Source organism: Galleria mellonella, unplaced genomic scaffold (assembly GCF_026898425.1).
Source record: "Galleria mellonella isolate WM207_F2 unplaced genomic scaffold, CSIRO_AGI_GalMel_v1 utg57, whole genome shotgun sequence".
Lineage (NCBI taxonomy): Eukaryota > Metazoa > Arthropoda > Insecta > Lepidoptera > Pyralidae > Galleria > Galleria mellonella.
Genome location: NW_026442119.1, coordinates 7,788,994 through 7,808,692, shown reverse-complemented (window position 1 = coordinate 7,808,692; position 19,699 = coordinate 7,788,994). Strand labels below are relative to the sequence as shown.

General features: G+C 31.3%; 1 long non-coding RNA gene across 1 annotated transcript in view; it reads right to left on the bottom strand.

Annotated features, from left to right (window-relative positions):
- LOC128201714 (uncharacterized) overlaps nucleotides 1-19,699 on the bottom strand; it is a 51,017-nt gene that overhangs the window by 11,394 nt on the left and 19,924 nt on the right. The window contains exon 3 of the long non-coding RNA XR_008253389.1: nucleotides 3,447-3,681. This is a non-coding gene — a long non-coding RNA (uncharacterized LOC128201714). The remainder of the gene's footprint in view (nucleotides 1-3,446; nucleotides 3,682-19,699) is intronic.

Here is a 19,699-nt window from a genome sequence, read left to right as displayed (position 1 = left end):
GGACTTATACGGACTTTTATATGTTACTAGATGCATACTGGGGCTTTTCCCACGTGATTAGTAAATATACAAAGTTCAGAATATTATCTATTTATATAGATACTAAATTTAATTTTAATACATAAAGTTGTTTGAACATGATAAATCACAAACAAACTCCTAATTTATACTCATAATAAAAGAAACAACCATCTCTTATGACCGTCCCAGGTAATGAGGCTGTTTTCTGCATAACTAGCTCAAATATTAGTACAGTATGATAGTAGAATTTCCTATTTCAACGAACAAAAATACAATATAGTACAATACGCCGAGTACTCTACTCCGCTAAGAAGAGGGTCTAACCCTACCCTAAAAGTCACAAGTTATAAATTAATGCAATTAACTCGATTGCGCAACCAAGTTAATTACACTGTAGGAAGTTAAAAAAGTTTCGACTATTGGCTTAAATTTCAAGTTTGTAACCATACATTTTATAATGACTTACTGAAGTCGTATTTCTATCTAGAATTCATTGCGATATCTACACTAATATTATAAAGAAGAAAGATTGGATTGTTTCTTTGTTTGTAATGGATAGACTCAAAAACTACATAATGGATTTAAAAACTCTTTCGTTACGATTGGTGTAAAAATGCTAAATACAAAAAAAATGGCGCGGTGTGAGTAAATAGCCTCACGCTGAATATTTATGTATCCTCTATTGGTCCAAGTAAAGTATCAATTTAAAATATTTGTTAATGTTTAATTTGATTCTCTAACAATTAAGCAACAACGCTTTTTGCGTAAAAAGGTGTTTGCGTAAAAAGTTATCCATATTCCGCGCAAGCCTTTAAAATGCAAAATTTTGTTTGTACTCTCTGCCTACCAATTGGGCACGGGCACAGATAAATATACCACATTATACTAATAACATGGATCTCTCTCTGTAAAAAGAAAACATATTATATGCTTAATAATAACATTTAATAAAAAATATCATAATAATCTATTAATATTACAAATACGAAGGTTTGCACGGATGGACAGATAGATATTTGTTACTCTTTCACGCTTTTAATTTTACTACAGAACGGATTTAGATGAAATTTGATATACAAGTAGGTTATATCCTAAATTATCTCAAAGAATACTGATTCCTGTGAGCCAAGCCCCGGAATACAGCTAATAGATAATAATATTAACAATGAAAATTTTTCAGTATATATTACTTTAAAATCAGATTTATAATCCAAAGTAAGTTCGCTAAATCTATAATAATTAAACTGAAAAATAAAAAACTTTATTACAACTATAAAGCTAGTCGGAGTGCTGAGTATAAAAGCCATAATTAAAATTTTATTCATTACGTTCAGCGTTTATGCTGCCTAAATAAACGAACTATGATATTTTTCAAAAACTTATTTAAATTTTAAAACTTATGATTATTTTTATTAAATTTCTTCTTCCATTTATATATATAAACTTTGTTAATTACTATACCTATTATGTAATTTATGTCATAACTACTGACAACCTGCACCCACCCCCCTCCCACTCTTCTTTGGAGAGGCGTATGTTCAGCATTGGACAGTTAACGGCTGATATGTGTAGGACCAGCTACTGAATATATTTTAATTTGTTAACCGTCACTTGCATTAAATACGCAGATAAAGTTTTATAATATTATTCAAAAATATATAAGTATGTACTTTATTCGTACTTGCATATTTTTAGACAAAAAATAAGACTGATTTTAATTTTTACAAAGGGAGCCACAAGCGGATGTACTGATAGGTAGATGAGGGTTTTAAGCGTATAATACCCTTCTGTTTTGGGTCGCGGGTAATTAAACGGAACATGGAACATTCAAAAATCCAAAAACAATTATTCCGTAGACCTCGTCGTGGAACGTTCACTTTAACTACGGATTTGGTCGAAAACATTAATGATAAATATAAATTGTTGTCGACAGAATATTTTTTACATAATTTTAACTTATTTATTTCTTCTATTTTAAATGAATTTTATGTTTTTATTACTCTCCTTTTTTTATAAAAATTGATTCCCTTAATTTATTCTTAATATATTTATTTAGCCCCTACCCTGCATTATTACGACACGATTAACACATATTAAGATTAAGCATTTCATGAATCCCTTGAGCAGGTAATTTTCGTAATTAACTCAGCCACAAGCTTTGTGTATTAGCAGTAATTTGTTTTATTATAATATCAATGGTTAATGGTTAGTATTAATAATTAATGATGTGATCATTGTTACTGATAACATGATTCTGTACTAATTACTGTGAATCATAATATATCAAAATGTTTTGTGTTCTATCCAAAACTTCAAAGTCTGTCGTGCTTTCACTTAAATTTATAGATTCCCAATAAACAGCCGTCGAACAAATTCCGGAAAGTTTATTCATAAAAGTATGAAAACAAGCATATTTAGGAAAACTTCCAGTTTGAAATGAAATTAAAGTTGGTGTGTCGCAAAAACGATTCAAACTCTATTCATACGCTGGTATGTTTATGAAAAAACTGCCGCATGGAGCTGTAATCGTCGACGCATCGTAAAAAAGGTCAGAAAAACTAAATCGAGCCGAGAGTGTAGTGAATTTTTTATAACAGCCTATATCTTGTTAAACTCGTGTTATATTATTATTCTACGGAAGTCTGCACTCTTTACATAACAAATTGTACGCGGGGGAGATTGCTACTCCTAAATTTAGAGGCGTTTAACTTCAGTTCCAACTTGCTAAATCTTTATTTGCGTGTCGAAACGAGAACAATCCCGGAGTTTCTAACGGATTGAAATTACGATCTGTGTTAGCCTCCTTATGCTCGCATTATTCAAAGAATTGTTTCTGCGTAAGTTGATGTGTACAATACCTACGCTTTTGTGAATTTTACATACGAGTGAATTTACGTCAGAGATAACTTCGATTTATTGCTATAGCTTTATAAGAATTTGGAAATTATTTGCAAAATATGCGTCTTATTAAATTTACTCTCCTTTGTAAAAAAAAAGGAATACTTTTGCGATAATAAAAAATATTTAATATATGAAAGTCTTTTGAAAATATTCAAGTAGAATTAATAATGTGTATGCATTATAAATAAAACTATTTCATAATTTCTTCTTATCAGGATTTAAATTAATTCTAACATGTATAACTTTAACTTTTTCTATTTTTATTACATTCGTAGAATCCAATTTTATCATGCTATCAAAAAGAATGGTACTATTTACTGGCGACACATTTGATCTTTAACGAGTATTTTTTGTTTAATTAAAACATTGTAGCTTTTGCTTTAAAGTTAGTGGAAAATTTATATCTAATATCGCCAAGACCTCAATATTAGGTATAGCAATCATTTGTGCATACAACCTTCATCACACTAAGAGACATGTTACTGAAACACAAATTTTTGAAAACTAGTGACCTACCCACTCACTTGTGGACAGAAGCTCCTGCATAGCAACTTGTACTAAATTGGTTCAGAGGCATGCTATGAGAATTGTCAACAATCCAAAGCTAGAAGGTGGTATTAGCCCCTTTCTTTAAGAAGAGAATTTGCTCCCCTTTGTGCCTTCTACCGCCTGTATAACGGACTGTATTCTGAAAAACTCTTCGACATGATGCCTACGGCCACCTTTGCTCGCCATCGGCAGAGAATCCATCTTCACACCCTAAAACCAAATCGTCTCGCTCAGTGCAGTTTCAGAGGAGATTTCTCCAGTGAACGCTTAGGGTATGAAATAATCTACCTCCCGAGATTTTCCCTGGAGACTACAGCATGGTTTTCTTCAAAAAGAATGTAATAAGGTTTCTTAAGGGTTGGCAATGCGCGCGCGATATCCCTGATATTACAGGCGTCCCTAGACTGCGATAACCTCGTTTACCATCAAATGGACCGTAAACTTGTTTACCACCATAATAGTATAAAAAAAAACTACGCTACAATTCTTTCGACTCAGATCTTATAAATTTTATAAATCTAAACCAAGTAAACCATCGGATTCTATAAAACTAAAATACTTATGGCATTTTCCGATAAAAAGAAATGTTCTACAAAATTAAATTATAAATTTAAATTAAACCACAAAAGCACGAGAAACACTTTTAGATACAGTCTGAGTGCAGCCGTTCCAACGTCAGGTAACCTTATCTTAGAGTCGAGTTATCATAAATATTTTAAAGCTGAAAAGTGCAAGAAAAGATAAAGGAATCATATGGCACTGCGGGGTCGCATGACCCGCACGCGTTCAGCGGACGTGACGTCACGTGCCCGCCGTCGTAAACTCAGCCAATGTAGCAGTACCCTTGTGGCCATGTACCAACGCTTATGTTATCATTATGCATTATGCCTATGGTTTTTATGCCCGTACCTACCAATATTGTATTGTAAACAATGACTTCAAAATCATTTCATTAACATTTTTTCTATGAGCGAATCTAAACATTTTTCCTATAGAAATGTAGGTCGACTAACATCAAAAATCATTTTTAGCCCCCATGCTTATTTGGCAACTGAACGCGTCATGTATGTGAGCTTTAAATTTTTTTGTCATATTTTTGCAATTGTGAAAAAGCACAAGTACAATTGTGAAAAAGCACCTTTTTATTTTTCCAGATATCTCTATTATATATTCACTATAATAATAAAATTTATAATCATACGATTTGGGTACAATTCAAATATATCTGTATATACTTTCTATGAACTACTAACAACAATGGCCTTACATCAAACGTCAGCGTATGAAAATCATCATACCACGTACATTGTGTACTAAACATTTTCACTACATCATAATTCACTTGGTAACCCAAATATGTGAAATGTAAATAAATAAAGATTCTGACTTGGTAATGAGCGATAAATCACCTTAGTAATACGCACATCAAACGGTTAGACCTCTGAAGAGTGCCAACACGTCAGAAAGCCAAGTACTAATGTAGCGTTCCCGCTACTAATTACACGCGAACGCGTCTATATTTCACAGAAACTAGCTTTTGTGTTTTAATTTTAGATAATTTTACTTAGAAATAATCCGATAAACAATTTTTTCAATGCTAATATAATATTTCTGTAAAATTTTACATTAATTGTATATTTTTATTAATCTTATTTATCGACTACTTACTCGTATAAACAACAGATTATATAATAAAGATTGTTGATTTTTATTCCTCAGAGAAGCGCTTGATTGCTTTTTATTCGGTTTTAAACATAGATGTTAATTAGTGCTCAGAATCGAATCGAGGTCAAGTCAAACAAGCCACAGCCACAATTCAAGTTGCAACCAAAAAAATGAAGCGTCGAGAGGATTCAGGGGTTAACTGAAAACTCTTTGTTTATATACAATGTTCAGTTCGGTTGAACTGGATGCTCGGTTAGCGGTGAACGTGCGCTTCCCTCCGGATGTTTTAATTGGGTACATTTGTTATACTTCGATTTGCATAGCGCAGTTGTAATTCTATTTACACTCGTATTACTAACTATTAATAATATTTATTACGTTTGATAGCAACTGATATTGCAGCTTAAAATATTTATTACTTGATACTAGAGATATTTCGCCGTGTGGTCCCGCCATAGAATAGACCACCCCTTCCTTTCCCGTGGGTGTCGTAAGAGGCGACTAAGGGAGGGCGAGAGATAGATAGCAACGTTTCTCTTAAAACATCGCCAAAGCCTAACTGCGGTTGCCAATCCGCCTGTCAAGCGTGGCAAATATTGGCAAAACCCCCAAAGGGAGAGGCTTATGTTCAGCAGTGGGCAATTAAAAGCTGATATGATGATAATGATATAAATGGAGATATTGTAGCCTAACAAAGAAAACATAGTCATCACCATGTAGTCAAAGATACGACAGCCTATTTGTTAAAATCCAATGTGTAATTTAGTCCTGTTTGAGCTATATCTCTTTTGCAACACTAACCAGCCAAGATAAATTGTAAACATTTAACCCCGCAACACAACTAATATTTTTCAGAGAAAGAAATGCCTACATGAAATAACAAAGTTGGGGATCCTAAGAGCAGCCGGTGCCGGGGTGAAATGTGGTGGAGCGCGGATAGGAATATCAAGTAGTGTATGAGAGTACCGCGCAATGCTGAACACACAGGGCCGGCTTGCAACCATTATCATACGTAAACGGGATCAATCCATACTAATATTGAAAATATGAGTTTGTTTTTTATTTGCTTTCTTATTACCTCTTTCCATCTTAAGGTTGGTATTGGTCACTAAACAAAATTAGACACGAAATATGAAATGGCGTTAGAATCGAGACGTGTGATTTTATTGATTTTTTATAAATAAAGATAATTTAAAGCAAAATTTCAAAATTAGTGAAATGTTTTATTTATTTTTTACTGATATGTGATTTAATTAATCATAATTTTCGTCATTCTTTTGCCATAGCGCCATATAATTTCAAAAATGTCCTTTATTCAATTTACCCTTAGTAACAATAATGGCAGTATAATATGGATAAAAATTTCATTTTACGTGTTATTTCTGGTCGTCCAAATCATTTTATATTGCGTCAAATATTAGATTTTATGGAGCTTTCTAAATCAATCCAACCCTGTACCCGTGTAATGGCGGGCGTGACGTCACGTCCGGATACAGCACAACGCGGTCACGGTCTGTATCAGAATTACAACAATATGCAAAAATTAAAAATTGCAACTGACGTAGTAAAAGTCTAAATACAATTAGACACTTGGAGTATTATTTAATATTTTTTATGCAATGAACAAACAAAGTAACGTCCTTCCTGATGGAAAATGTTAACCGTTATAAAACGTAAGCATGTCGGTTCTTCGAACTATATAGGTATGTTAATTCACATTTCACTAAAATCATTTGCTATACCGACTGTAAGATCTCATCTCGACAAAATATAAAAAAAATCGAGTGTTACCTACGTTCATCACAACAGACAACAATCTACAAAATTTCTCTTGACTACAAATCTGAGATCATGATGGAGAGCATATTTTTTTACACATTTTTGTTTAGCCGTATACCTGTTTTTCCACAACTAGCAAAATAGGTACCAGGGAAAAGTAAACAAGCCTACATTTCGCTAGCGGTTTGATTGCAGACTAACAAGCAATTTTTGCTGCCAATACAATTAAAATTGCTTGCACTGCAATTAGCTATACATTTTATTGACTTCTCACAGTATTGAAAGGATTATAATAAACTAGTAGCTTACTTCGACTTCGCCCAAAGAACGTCCGTTATTTCCTTATGAGCATTTCCAAAAATCCTTTGTGAAGTACTCACTTAAGTTCTTATAATACACACCTATGTAAAAATCATGTTTTTAAAGTGCAGGTGTTTAGTTTGAATACGAGTATTGTGCCATAAATGTTCGTTGTCTGGTATCTCATGTTTTAAAGATTTTTCGTATTGTTTTTTATTTTATTTTATTCTATCTTACGTGCTTCTACTGAAATAAAATCTATTTATGCTTTCTCTTTAAATTTTTTTCAAAATAAATATTAGAAGTATAAGAAGTGGAATTCGAGAACCAAAATTAAATAAAAGACTTTACACACACGTTTTATTTATTCTTTTTGTTCAGTACAAACATACGACTGCAATTAAATATATATTTAAGTTCATTATTTAGTTAAAAAAAAACACAGTATATAGCTATAGTTAGGTATAGTTAGATGCCTACTAGTATTAATATGAATTTATATAGAAAGTTAAAAAGGTACCTTTTTATTTTTAAATTATAGTATTGTAAATTGATGTCGATAATAAATATTTTCTTATATCCTTTTCACTTTGTAAGTGCTCTTTATTATTATTCTCTTAAATATGAATATGGCTATTAAATACTGAATATTTTTGGAAACTGTTATTTGCTTTTTTTTATTACTATTTTATTTACTTTTATTTTATTCTGGAAAAATGGAGTACTAGATAGCACATAATTAATAGTTTTTATAAAACTATTTATGCTCCGTATTAGTTATTCGTATTTATTTGAATAAAACATATACAGTCTGTTCAACAAAAATACCATTCACAAGATTTTTATTATACATTACTACAGGATATTTACAACGAAAATGTAATTATTTCCCGTATTAATAAATTTAATGATTTTTCATTTCACTCGTCAAACACTCTCTACTTCCCATTATGTTATACAATGTAAATGTAAAGTGTAAATAAATATACACAATATTATAGTTAATGAACTTCAGAAATAACACGTAGATTTTACTTCATCAATAAAATCCTGCATCAATCATTGCAATATTAATATGGCTCGAACAGCCCATCGATTGCAAAAATAAATAACAAAACCTGTTCAATTCCCCTTAGACAAGTGGCAAGCGAATCCATCGTTAGAATCGTTATTGTAAGCGTGTCCATGAAATAGAATGAGACATCAGACGTTGCTTTTTCATTTTATCTCATGTTTTCGCAAGCGATGACGATTCCGTCGATAGATTCGTCTGCCACTTGTTTAGAACTGGCAAAGGCGATACGTTTAATTAATTGCAAATCTTCTCTTTTTGAAACATACCAAGCAATCAGAGAAAGTCTAAAGGAGCTTCATTAATAAATATTTGAAAACACTCTCCATCTTTAAGCTGTAAATTGTAATACAATTTAAATAAATTATACGAGTATCATAGAACTATCAGTAGATCTATCAGAGAAAAGAAGCAATATTTTTCAAAGCAACTTCATATTGTGCACTTTATACTCGGACGTAGTATTACATGTAGGTACGAGCTAATCGCAAATTTTCTTGAAGATAAAGCATTATCGCCATATATTCCTCTAAAACTTAATACTCAGTTTTCATGGAGGCCTTCCCTCGCCATGAAACTGGGTAACAGGAAAGAGGAGAATCTATAAAATATAAGGGTAATTTGGCTCAAGCACCCTTATTTATGATAGGGGAGGTCTGTTCGACAGTGAGCATTAGAGGAATTATAATTATAATAATAATAATTTTACTTATCTATAATGTTTTACTATTGATACTAGACATTGTTAGCATTTGGTGACAAACTCATCTTTATAAATGCTTCTACTACTTCCACACTACTTATTTATTTCATCATTTCAGCCATTATTCATCCACTGCTGGACATAAGCCTTCCCCATAGACTGCCATAAAGAATGGTTTTGAGCCACCTGCATCCACTGACTCCCTGCAATGCATTTCAGGTTATCACTCCATCTAGTGGGGGGTTGTCCTATACTGCGGTTGCCCATACGGGGTCGCCACTCAAGAACCTTTCTTCCCCATCGGTTATCAGTTCTTCGAACTATGTAACCGGTCCATTGCCACGTCAGTTTGCTTATCCACCGGGCTTATTTATTTATTAGGCGGGGAAAAGGAATTGTTACTAATGGGGTCTAATTTCCCCATAACTAGCAACACCCCATCAGGTCGACCTCCACGTGATTCCCCCTAGCAATTAAATTCACTATTATGATTAATTCTAGTGTAATTCGTCACGAATGGCTAACGGACCTGCTTTCATCGTCACCTCTCACCCCGCACTGGTGCCCCGCCAGCGTATACCGATAGCGCAGGTGGGGTACCATTTCATTATCACACATTATACATTATAAGGCATTCAACCTTTAGGAACTACTGAGATACTCGATGGCGGTTTAAAAAAATAAAAATATTTATATTTTAGTATAATATGGTAAATTACTTACTACGTACTTTTCCATTACTGTATAATATTCTACATGAATCGATCAGTCTTCATTTGCAATTACAATACAATTCCCTTGTAGATATATGTAGTTCACTCGCCAACAGTGAGTAGAATCATATTTGCAATATCCGAAGTACAATTTGCTGATATTAATATGATATTCCGATTACACGAGAACTCCGTCCAAATTGACCTGAATAACTTAAACTAAAAATACACGTCACCTACTGCAATTTTTTATAGGTCATAATTTTTATGTAGGTTTATTTTGATTAATAAATTTTATACGGTTTTGCCAGGCCGTGCGTATCTAATCATATAACCTGCTCATGACTTAATTAAAATAGGTCAATACGATTCTATGTATAATTCACGAGGCCCAAGATCCCATCTCGACCTTCCAAAATACGCTTAACTTACAGTTTATTCTTTTATTTCTTCTATCGTTTAGTCGTTTTGTACGTGCGGTTTTGAGATTTAAATAATTTATTTGGCAACGCGTTCATAATATTTGACCTTTTCTTCAGACCTATTTGACCTTAATGTTATAATCGATCGATCTCGTATGTGCGATCAAGACTTAGCTATTACTGTAACCAATACAATAGAAAAGTATTTAGTGCACACAATTCAGTTAATTATAAAGATTTGGAAAGATAACGTTTTACTCGTACAAGAAAACATATTAGTAGCCCAAGTTCATTTAAATTATTAATAAATATAATGATCACTCAAAAGTATCCTCTTTTTGTAAGTAATTTGGACAGGAAAACATTAGCCGATTCAATTTAGTTTTAAATAATTTTCGCATAAAGCTAATTACGCTGTACTTTGATTTGAAATAATTTATTATTCGACTTTCTGCTTACATTTAATGTGGTTCAATCAATTACTTCTGCTCTATCTGAGATGAAAATTATAAGCTTAATATGTATGTATATAAATGATTTTATTAGTAATATTTGCTGAGTCAGATGGTAATTAGAGAAGAAAGGTCTTGAAATGGAGGCCGCGTACAGGACAGCGGTGTTTGGGGTTCTTAGTGGATGATAATAGAATGATAACCCCGCCTGCGCTATCAGTAGATGCTGGCGGGACACCAATGAATGATGATAGGTGAGGATGAAACCAGGTCAGTTAACCCATGGTGACGGATTCGACAAGAATTAATCACAATGGTTTCCAAGAGGAATCTCGTAGAGGTCAACCTGACAGGGTATATTGCTAACAATGGGGATTAACATCCCCATTACTAACAATTCAATGTAACAACATTAAAAACAATCCCAGTGGAGCTTAGGAGATCCACATTCTAAATGGATATACAATATTAAAAAGACGCCTGGAAGTGGCTGAATATGAAAAGTGGATAATCGCATATGGTGGATGACACTGGGAAAGGTCCGTGTCCAGCAGTGGGTAAATATAGGCAATGGTATTCATTAGAAACAACTCATTCCTTATAATTCACCTATTTAATATATCTATTGTTAAAATAAACTTTAGCCGTGTTTAACTTTTAAAATCGAATTGAATAAAATAATAATGATTCTTTAACTAAAACTAAAACTGATTTCCAAATTCACAGTAACATATTCTTAATTTAATAAACGCTCAAACGGTGCTAATATTCCATTTAACAAAAGCATAATAAGTAGCTATTGAGCTTATACTGAAACCCGATCAAAATAAGTGAGAATATAATTTGTACAATTGAACTTTGTGTTAGCGCAAACGGATACGAAATCGATAGGCATTTGTATCTAAATGTGACTTTTGCTGTTATAACAATAAGGTATAATTTCTAATGCAAATACAATTTCTTTCCCGATACCAGTTCTTGCTAATTCCAATTCGCATGTGGCAATGACGACAACTTTTATTTTTTGGTACTTCCTATTGGAATAGTAGAGCTAGAAATGTCGAATCCAGGCCAGAATAATTTAGGTCCTATTTACAGTTTGACAAATTGAAAACCTCCTTATTTATAATAATATAGGTTAACAATATTAAACATGTCTATAACAGATTCTCAGTTTTTAAAACGGAAATTAGTACATACTCACTCATTTGTAGAAGCAAAATTTCTATAATAGACAGAAAAATCCTTGAAACAAACACCAGTCTTATAATCTCATCTCTATATTCAATCTTGGTTAAAACACGCTGGGGGGTTAAAGTTTGTTTATATTCTCCGTATAAATGCTTTAAGAAATTATTATCCATTAACTTACAAAAATGTAACACATCCATATTTGTTAGTCTTTTATTTATAGTAGTTAAAAAAATATACATTTTTCCAATTTTGCATTTTTAATGTATTTTAATTCTATGTTGAACGAGATTGTTATTTTTATAGTAGGTATTTATATTAAATATCACTGCCATACATATGAATTACTATTACTACTAAATTGATGTAAAAAATTATAAAGTATATTAGTTCAATCTCGGGTTTCAGATTTAGACACAATGCAGTAATTCGTTTATTTCCATTCGACCACAAAAAGGACGAAGCTTTCCATTACGTGAAACGAATTTTTAGTGTACTTTTTTATTATACAGTTTACTTTTTTCTGGTGCCATACAAATACTGTCAATGAAGTATTTTTATATTTAAAACTAAATCTCAAAATATGTTCGATATTATATAATATCATAAAATATAATATCGAAGTCTAAAATGAATAATAATTACATAAAAAAAAAAACTATTCGGCCAATGAACTTGCGTCGGTACGTCTATGTGTTTGTGAAGTCTATATAAGTACGCCGGCAGCGTGTGGCGCGCAATCGGCCCTCCCTAATTACCACCAGTAAAAACTAATTGCGAACGACTGAGTGCTGTGCCGCACCACTGTCGCTATACTCACCTTATGTAGTCGAAATGTAACTAATGCACTACCCACTGCAGTACCAGATGCTGATTATCATGTTTTTTTTTAATGGGTGATAATGATATGGTAACCCCGTCTACGTTATCGGTATACAATAGCGGAGAACCAGTGGTAGATGAAAGATGAAGATGAAAGTAGGTCAGTTAGCCCATCCTGACGAATTCAACTAGAATTAACCGCGATGGTTTCCAGGGGGAACCGCGTGGAGGTCGTCCTGACAGGGTATATTCTTAGGGCTATTTGACCACATTACTTACAATCCCTTTTCCCCTAATTATCATGTTAGGAAACACAATAATAAAAACAATTTTAGTATTTTAATAAATAATCTGTTAATACATTTGACAGAAAATGATACTCTTTCGTTACAACTTCTGAATACTGGATAATTCATATATAGTTCACGATCCAGATATAGTTCACGATCTAAAATCAGTTATTCGCAGTTTGGGCGCCGAACGGTTAATACTAGACTCCGAGCATGGATCTAATAATTTATCTGAAGATGCCTCGTTTTCAAGTGAAACACATATCGCAAAACATGCGCGAATAAAATGGCAGTTGGCGATTGAAGGCTAATATGAAAGGTTGTGGAACTTCTACTAGTAATATCGATAGTCAATCTTAGAGTGTTGGCAGTCACACACATACAAATAATAGCGGAACTAAACAAAATAATTGTAATAAAATATCCAGTAATATGAACTTTTGCAAGATAACACCTAATTCAGCAAAATATTTCTATACAAATACAATAAGTAATGTGCTATTAAATTATTTATGAAATTGCATTAGACGAATAAAAAAAGGTTTAAGAAATATTTGAATAGAAATCCAAGCGAATTGAGAGCGAGCCATCCTTTGTTAATAAACACAATTACCCTCGAAAAGACAGATGTAGATTTGGAGGTGTTGAAATTAGTTGATTTCTGTTAATGTTACCGCTGCAGCACACTTTGAAAGCAAAATCCATTAATAATCTTTCATCATGATCTATTAGCTGCAATGTATACATGCCCACATAAAATATACTTTATTTAATTCCAAGAAAAAACAGTGTATTGCCTTATATCAAAAACAATTTTCTCCCGTCTTCTACTACTTCAATCATCTGCAAAAAGGAAATCGTACGAATTTAAAAGCCTTTGATGAGAGCCATGTCAAAAGGTTTTGTATTAAAGGTGAAAATATAAAATAAACTATAAACCAAACGACCACGTTTTTTATTATTTCCTTATACATTTTATTTCATACTAGCCCGAGGCTTTACCTGTGTTAGTGTATTACATTTAAATCTATTCAGCTGTTTATCGCTACTTGAGTATAAACATCCAAATATCTTTAGCTACTTTTACATTTGTAATATTGCATGTAAGAAAAAAAGCCTGATAATGCTAACGAATTTTATACTGTTTATAGTACTAATATAATTCATTTATTAGATATAAATTAATTTTCAAATTTATAAAAGCTTGTTAACACTCTTTATTGGTGACCTACATATTTTTATGCAACTTGAAATTAAAAAACTAAGCATCCGTACTTAACTGATATTTCTTGCCCTCCAACCAAAATATAGTCATGCCAGTACAGCTATTTGACGGAATCACAAGTGAGGTACCTATGTCCCTATTACCTATGCAGACGAATTTTGTAGAAACTCCCTTTGGTGACCAAACGTTCTATTAGGTGGCGAATTGGCGATTTGTACATTTTAAATAAGGTTTCGGCCTTAAGGTTGCCACAATCTTTTCAAGAATCTGGCCGAACCATATAGTATGCAATTATATATGTATTTGAAAGTTTTTCATTAAGACTAGCATCCATATTAATCATATTAGAACACTTGTTTCACTTTTGAAATTTTGTTAATGCTTTACGTAGTTAGAAAATTTAATTTCAAACAGGTAATCCGTTGGACAGAAACGAGGTGCTTGTATAATTCATAATTTAGAGTGGGTAGATTACACTCGGCATATGACGAGCTACGGAAAGGGTGAGACACGTTTATTAGAGGAAAGATTAATTTGGATTAATGCACACTCGTAGGTAGATTCTACGCGAAAGATATAACTCACAGAAACATTATGCTGTGTTTACGTTACACAAAATTACTGTGGGAGAACGAAAAAGCTTTTTCTCTTATCTGCAGGTTCCATGTGGACAAAACTTTGCTAAATTGTTTTATTTTGTACTATTTGCAGCAGCTTAGTGTTACGCTTGTTAACTATCAAAGACTCGATTATAGAATTTAGAAAATTATTTATTTATACTTTTCCACACATTGAAATATGTCTACAGGGCGGACTAATTGTCTGACGGCATTCTCTACCAGTCAACCGTTACGCTAATCAAGGAAAATAATTGGCGGTGCATTGGTCTAACAAAATCAATTTGTAAATGAAATAAATTCTTGATAAATAACAACATTAATACATTTTCAGATGAATGTAATTAGGTAATGTTTCTGAATTTATTTTGAATCGGAATATTTAATTTAGACAGTAATAATACTTTTATATCGCTTAAAAGAAGAATAAATATTATAAACAGTGGCACAGAAATCTCATAATCAACACTACAAAAAAATTTACTTTCAGACTGGATAACAGTTTTTTAATCGGCATCAAAATATAGAGGTTCTTATATCGATCGAATTTTTATGTGTGTGTGTTGTTTTTTATATTATTTGGATACTTCGTCAAATCCAAACCAATTCTTTAATTTTTTTATAGATTTTAGGTCTGTAATGATCCCATAATAATTTAGATACTTTTTAATTTTCTTAAAGTTGAAATTTATTTATTTATATTTTATTGTACACAAAAAAATACAATCATATATTAAATAAAGATGTATAGGTAACAGACAAGCTTAACTCTGTAAGAGTTCTCGTCTAACAAACCCTGAGTTTCCACTCAGGGTTTGTTAGACGAGAACTCTTAATTAATTAGTAATTAATGCTTCTTTCCAGAAGCATTAATTACTAATTAAATATTTCAGATTTGTTATGTTAAGAATAAAATTTTTAATAAAAAGTAATGGGACTGTATTTGTAAATACAACCTAGTTAACAGATTTACTAATTTAATTAAGTTATAAACTTGGTAATAACATACAAGTAAAATTTATACACCAGTATGTCTTACTTACGAACTGCTTAAAATATCAGGATTAACGGTAACTTTACTGTAAACATGTGGTTCGTTACATTAACATGAATACCTAACACTATTTTCATTGTAAACCTAACAATAATATCAACTACTATTTTTTATGTTTGATTAAAGTAATATAGTATTTATTATATTAATTATACTGGTATATAGATGTATTTTTGAATAATACATATTAGATATTTTTTGACATACAGTCAAATCGCATTTCAAAGTCTTTATTTAAAATACAGTAAATATAACATATACAAAATTAAATTTCCTAACGAGAGGAAGACTATTTAATGAAATTAATATTTATGTACAATTAATGAATTGATGTTCTATTTAATGAATTTTTGTGTACAATAAAGAATAATGAAATAAAACTAAACTAAGATCTCTGCCTAACATATCTTATAATGTTTATAAATATATCTACATGCTGGTTCTATTTCAATATTATTCTTTATTATAACATTTATAAATAAGAACCCATCTGTGGACGTTTTCTAATTTGTTATTTACTTATTTTTATAAAAAATATCCTATTTAAATAGACATTTTTCTTTTAATTGCCTTTCGATTCTTTTCAATCTTCCTTTAAAAAATAATAAAATCCTATAAAATAAGTTTTGACCAATTTTTATATTGTTAGATATTTCTTTTATATTGTCTCGTAATGAAAATGATTTTGACATCCCTTTCTTCTCCGAGGATATCGTAAGAGGCAACTAAGGGTTGAGGGATGGACAGCAGCATATCTCTCAAAACATCACCAAAGTCTCACTGCAGTTGCCAACCCGGCAGCCAAGCAACCACTGGTGACTCAAAGGGGGATGCATATATACTAGGAGGCTATATTCAGCAGTGGACAGTTAATGGCTGATATGATGATGACCCTAAAAACATTACCTCTTTTAAACTTTCTTCGACAGTCGAGTAAAAAGATGTAGAATCTTTTTACTCGACTGAACTTTATCTTAGAACCCGGTACACGGTAAGATTGTACATACATCAGAAATTATAAACAGATACAGACGTGGTGAGAAATAAAATGCCCACCATAAAGGCCCGTAAAATAAAATGGGCGGAATTTTATAACATATTGTCTGCACATAAATCCGACCACCTGGTTATGAGTTACGGCGTAGCCGACCCGTGCTCTACAATGTTCTGTGGAATTAAATTACCCGACACATAATAAGACTTCTATGTCAGCTGTACCAAAGATTACAAATTAGGTTTTTAACTATTTAAAATTCAATTAATACCCACTCCTCTTAAAAATATATACATATCTCAATGTGCCATTATCTCATTAAGATTCCATATTTGAATTAGTAGACTGCATATATTTTGTCCAATATTTTACAATGATTTTTCTTTACCCACTATATCAGTTATATGAACAATATAACTGATATATAAAAGGATTTGGATAACATAATCTACATACATAATTTAAACAGGAATTTACTAAAAACGAATAATAGAACTTACATGTAAAAACGAACTCTTCTAAACGGATGATAAAATCAAATAAGATATAAATTAATATTTACTTTTACGTAACTTCAATATTAATATGATTCATTCATTCATTCATTCATCATTCCATCCAAACTACACATAATTAAGAGTTGTATGGTAATAAAACGAAAGGAACTTTAACAACGTATTGTCTTGCCGTAAATCCACCTACCTGGCCATGAGTTACGATGTACACTCGGGGCTCTACAATATCCAGTAAAATTAAATCAACAACGGATCATGTATACTAGTTACATCGAATATTCAGTCTGAAGTAATACCTTTGCTTTATATGTAAGTACATACATATGTATTGTATTATGATTCTAGATAAATTTTGACAATTTTTGTTATAAATGAATTATATATAAATAGATAAAAGAATAGTAATGGTCCTGGTATTCTCTACGTATATATATGTCACTCGCCTCATACTATTCAATCAGAATGTAGTCATACAGACAAAACGAATTAAAAAGTATTAAGTGAGGTAGATTATGAGGCGTTATTTCTCTAAACCTATCTCTAAAATTTCAATTTCGGTTTGATTTGACTTTCTAAATCTTTATTCTAAAGACCAATATAAACTACATACATATCTGTTACGCCTGTCTCCCATTAGGGTCTTCTGTTTTTCTCCACATTCCTATATAGAAATAAATTTATTTAAATTATAATTAAGTCAAATTATTATAAATTTTGTTCACGATATTGCGTAGTACTTTACAGAAATTATGAGATTCAAATATTAGTTTAAGTTTAAAGAAATCGTGCCTCAGAATCGATCTCAGTATATACGAGTATGAATAAAGTACACTATTTTTTTTCCATTTTATGCCTTTTAAAAGAAAATTGTTTCTACTTTATACTTGTTGTTTAATTTACAATATATGATAGGTACTCTTTATCATAAGAAAATTTAAATTATTCCCATGAGACAATAGAAAAACTTCAAATACCAAAACGGTTATTCCGATACACACAGTCAAAGTCAAAGCGCACTGAAAGGTATTCGCTAGTATTGAGTAACCCTTTAATCTCGTAGGATTGATTTCAAATTTGTTACATATAAGTAATATTCTATCAATTTATATCTTCAAGCCAGGTCTTCTACACATAGTATAGTTGGTATTTCAGTAAGTAATTTACGTATCTCCTGATATGAGATATTTACTTAAATACACCAAAAAAAAAAATACCAACCTTAAAGGAGGACCCTTACATAGTAGTGTTTGAGGGAGAAAACAAGAATCTCTTATGTATGCATGAAACAAATTATGAAAATAATCGTAATTGAAGCAAGAGTAAAAATTAGGATTCCACAATGAACACAACATTAGAAAAATAAACACAGAAATAATATAAGACTAATGAGAGAAAACATGATTGGAAAATACACGGCCGTCAATAATTGAGAAATATGAAGTGATTTGGAGGAATAATTTGGAGAGGGAATTGAGAATAAGTATTTTTAAATCTATAACAGAGGCCAATTTTAAGTAACAATACTCGTATATTTCATTGACTACCAATAAGCACTGCTCACCGTTTATGGACAATCTATGGTAATTAGAAGCCATATATCTAAGTAAATAATACAGTACTTCAAATTCATTGCTATGTTAATCCTTCTTTTTTTATAATTTTTGTATCCATATTTTTATAGATTCCTTGTTATGAATTTATTTTCATATAAATGCCTATACATTTTTTCTTTTACTTTTTATCTTCCTTTCTTAAATCCATAATCATTTGTTATGTTGATGTGTATACATATGTATTATTCTGTATCTAAATATTATGTGGATTAAAATATTTATAAGTAAAGTAAAAAGTAATTATTTAAATAAATCCAATCATTATAATAATATAATTATATATAATTAATTCATGTTGGGATTACAAAAGTTAATAAGTAGAAACCAATGGCTCCCCAGGTGTGGGGCAGTTATTTATAGTGGAAGGTTTCGAAGGCAGCAATATTTCGTTTAAATTTAAAAAATAACTTTTATACACAATGCTCGTAATATACTTACATAAATCCTACACTTAGATTATCATAAATATATCATAATAAGTTTATGATAATTTGATATAGGTACACTTTTTATCTCAATAGATTATATACATCTAACGAACGTTATGTAAATTAGTGTTGTTATTTGCTCTACAGTAAGTACATTATAATTACTTATAAATCTAAAATTGAAACGATACGTAAAATTATTTTGTATAATTAGGATAAGTATGTTTTATCGAATCTACATAAACACTGACAGCTCACCTGATGAAAAGGGACAAACGTAATTTAAAGACATGAAAGAACAGCACTATGTACATCACAATTCTCTCAATAGTTTGCATTTAACTCCATTAGTCATTCGGCTATGAAACTGTTT